At 36.7% G+C, this 3,872-nt stretch overlaps 1 non-coding gene across 1 annotated transcript; it reads left to right on the plus strand.

Moving 5' to 3' along the window:
• The first annotated feature begins 698 nt into the window (after nt 1-698).
• LOC127490483 (U2 spliceosomal RNA) lies at nt 699-884 on the plus strand. Its single transcript, XR_007918428.1, has one exon. It is a non-coding gene; the product is annotated as a U2 spliceosomal RNA (small nuclear RNA).
• The last annotated feature ends 2,988 nt before the right edge of the window (nt 885-3,872 follow it).

Here is a 3,872-nt window from a genome sequence, read left to right on the forward strand (position 1 = left end):
GAAGGAAAATTCTTATTTACATAAATAATATTACACTTGGAATTGTCACTGAAATGTTTCTATTTTTTAACAGTCTAAAGTACCATTTATAACAAATTTAATTCTCTTTTGGATTCTAATCTATCACTCTTGGTTGAAAATTATTTAAGTGATACATTAGCAGTATCTTTTTTTCTAGACACAACGTTATTATAAAGTGTATTATCCTAACTCCTTTACTATCCCAATCACCTAAGAGATAAATAATAGAAAACCAGGAACCTCTGGCAGAAAACACAATTGCTTACATTATTCTCTTAGAAATAAGGCATTTTTAAGGTAACTCTTTGGGAAAAAAAGTAAGAATAACAAGAATTAGTCTATCTTGACTTTCTGAATTCATAAAATGAATAAAAATGTTTCTTTTCCATTCTGTAAACTAGCCAGCTTGAACAAATTTATATCATTTAATAAATAAAGGATCCAGAAGCCAGGGATCCATCCAGGTCTCCCACACTGGGCAAGAGCTCAAATACTTGAACCATCTTCTGCTGCTTCTCACAAGCTGCTAGCAGGGAACGGGATTGGAAGTGGAGCATCCAGACACAAACTAGCAACCACATGGGAGGCTGGTTTTGCAGGCAGCAGCTTTACGTGCTGTGCCAGAATGCTGGCCCCTGGTTTCTCCTTCTTAAAAGAGGACAAAAACAATGACACCCATCACTTCTCGGCCTTTTGGCTAAGATCAAGTGTAGTATCTGTTCCTATCAATTTAATAATGACACCCTGACTTATGCTGTGAGTGCTATAATGAGGTTAATTAGTAATATCGTATGGATGGCAACACACAAACTGCATGATATATAATAATTTACTGTCACTGAAATTAAGATAAATAACTTTATTTGTATATTATATTTAGAAGAAGAAAATGTATTCTGCAACAATTGAAAATAAATCATGTATAAAGTCATTAATCAGAAAAAATACTATCTGGATGCCTTCAGGCTTAATGGACAATAATGTGGTAGTCAGAAATGTACCACCACAAATGTTCTAATCTTCAGAATCTGTGAATATGTTATGCTACATGCCAAAGGAAAATTGTGATTGCAATTGGAATTGAAGTTGCTAATCAGCTGAACTCAGAATAGGAATATTACCCAGAATTTAGGATTTTGGATCCAAAATGATTTTAAGAATCCCTAAATGCAAATAAGGGAAGCAGAAGACTCAATGTCATAGTGATAGAATATGAGAAAGATTTAATCAGTCATTCCTGGCTTTCAAGAGGACGGAAGAGCATGCATTAATCAAGGAAGATGGGTGGCCTCTAGAAGCGATTAAAAGCAAGAAAACTGATTCTCCTCTTGAGTCCCCAGAAAGGAATGAAATGCTGCTTCCTTCCAATACCTTGGCTTTTGCCCAGTGAGGCTTATTTAAATTTTTATTTATTTGAAAGGGAAGGGGGGATGAGAGAGAGAGAGACAGAGAGAGACAGACAGACAGAGACAGAGACAAAGAGACAGAAACAGAAAGAAAGATTTATCTGCCACTGTTTTACTTTCCCTAGTGTCTGAAGTGCTGGGTCAGGGTGAAGTCAGGAGCCCAGAATTCAGTCTGGGTCTCCCACATGAGTTTCAGGGAGCATTTGGTCATTCACCTGCTGACTCTCAGGGTGAACATTAACAGAAAGCTGGATTTGGAAGCAGAGCTGAGAATCAAACCCAGATTCCTCAAGGGGCAGCTTATACTTCTGAATTGCAACATAATAAATTTATGTTAGCTTAAGTCCCTTTTTTTGCAGTGAAATGTTACAGTACCCACAAATACTAAACTAATAGGAAAATCATGTCTGCATTTTTCACTACTGCATCTTTGGTATACCAAGAGTATGCACCATCTGGTTACATTAAAGAAGAGGTGAGTAAATTTATAAGTCTAAATTTGAAAGTGTCACATTTTTTGTCTTTAGATTCAGTTGATGCATCTCTTAAATTTATTTGATGAACTCTGACATATGTCTTTCCATTAGTTTTTTTATAATTTTCCTGTTTTATTATATCACTTTGAGTTATTAAAGATAAGAATTTGAAAAAAAGAAAGAAAAATTTAAAAATACATTAATATGATCTGGGTTTTTTTGGAGTTTATACAAGATAAATTGAGTGGTGACTTTAAAGAATTGTTGTATGGATGTACTTTGGTACATGTGCCCTCAAGAATATTTTGAAAGGACATGAAAATATTGTTTGAATTTATTCTGTAGATGAGACTGCGTCTATCAAAGGGGTTGCTCATTAACCACCCCTCTAAATTTCTACAGGGAATTATAAATGGTGCATTGTTTTCATACTATGGATAAGATCACTTCTGTAAAGATTCCATTATGCTATTATTATGGAAGGAATCTCACCCATGTTCATAGAACATATCATGCTCTGACAGATATGGTGGATCCAGCAATCTGCCTCTTGTCATAACAAAAACTGTTCATAACCACAGAATGTGTTTGATATTGAATAATCTCTAGCATGGGCCATACACAGGTAGTATTTTTATTTGATGAGCAAAATAGTAAAATAACTTGCAAATAATGAGTCCAATTATAATTTCAGTTACATTTAGTTCAGTTGATCTATCAGGGGGCACTGTATCATTTCCTGTTGTCCAAGTGACTCCTCTAAGGGAATGTCTGTAAATCAACATCAGGTATTAACTGGAATAAATCTATTTAATGGCTTTTTAAATATATTGTTGATAGTTAACACTGGGACTAAGAGAGGTAGCTGATATTCTTAATATCTTATCATGTGATAGCTTCTTGATAATGCTTTTTAAATAACTATATATTTAAAGATTTATTTATTTATTTGAAGGCAGTGTTACAGAGAGGCAGAGGCAGAGAGAAAGAGAGAGGTCTTCCATCCTCTGGTTCACTCCCCAGATGGCTGAAATGGCTGGAACTGTGCTGATCCAAAGCCAGGAGCCAGGAGTTTCTTCCGGTTCTCCCAATTAGGTGCGGGGGCCCAAAGACTTGGGCACATCTTGTACTGTTTTCCCAGGACATAGCAGAGAGCTGGATTGGAAGTAGAGCAGCTGGGACTCAAACCAGCTCCCATATGGGATGCCGGCACTGCATGTGGCGACTTTACCTGCTACACCAGAGCGCCTGCCACAGTAATTTTTTTTTTAAACTTTCATTTAGTAGATACAAATTTCCAAAATACGGTTTATGGATTACAATGGCTTTTTCCCCCCATAACTTCCCTCGCACCTGCAACCCTCCCATCTCCTGCTCCCTCTCCCATCCCATTCACATCAAGATTTATTTTTGATTTATCTTTATATACAGAAGATCAATTTGGTATATATTAAGTAAAGATTTCATCAGTTTGCACCCACACAGAGCACAAAGTGCCAAATACTGTTTGAGCACTAGTCATATCATTAATTCACATTGAACTACACATTAAGGACAGAGATCCTCCATGGGCAGTAAGTGCACAGTGACTCCTGTTGTGGACTTAACAAATTGTCACTCTTGTTTAAGGCATCAGCAATCTCCCAAGGCTCTAGTCATGAGTTGCCAAGGCCATGGAAGCCTTTTGAGTTCGCCAACTTTGATCTTATTTCAACAAGCCATAGTCAAAGTGAAAGTTCTCTCCTCCTTCAGAGAAAGGTACCTCCTTCTTTGATGGCCCATTCATTCTTTCTACTGGGATCTCACTTGCAGAGATCTTTCATTTAGGTTTTTGTTTGTTTGTTTGTTTGTTTTTTTGGTTTTTGGTTTTTGGTTTTTGGTTTTTGCCAGAGTGTCTTGGCTTTCAATGCCTGAAATACTCTCTTGGGCTCTTCAGCCAGATCCAAATGCCTTAAGGGCTGATTCCGAG

This window comes from Oryctolagus cuniculus, chromosome 2 (assembly GCF_964237555.1).
Source record: "Oryctolagus cuniculus chromosome 2, mOryCun1.1, whole genome shotgun sequence".
Classification (NCBI taxonomy): Eukaryota; Metazoa; Chordata; class Mammalia; order Lagomorpha; family Leporidae; genus Oryctolagus; species Oryctolagus cuniculus.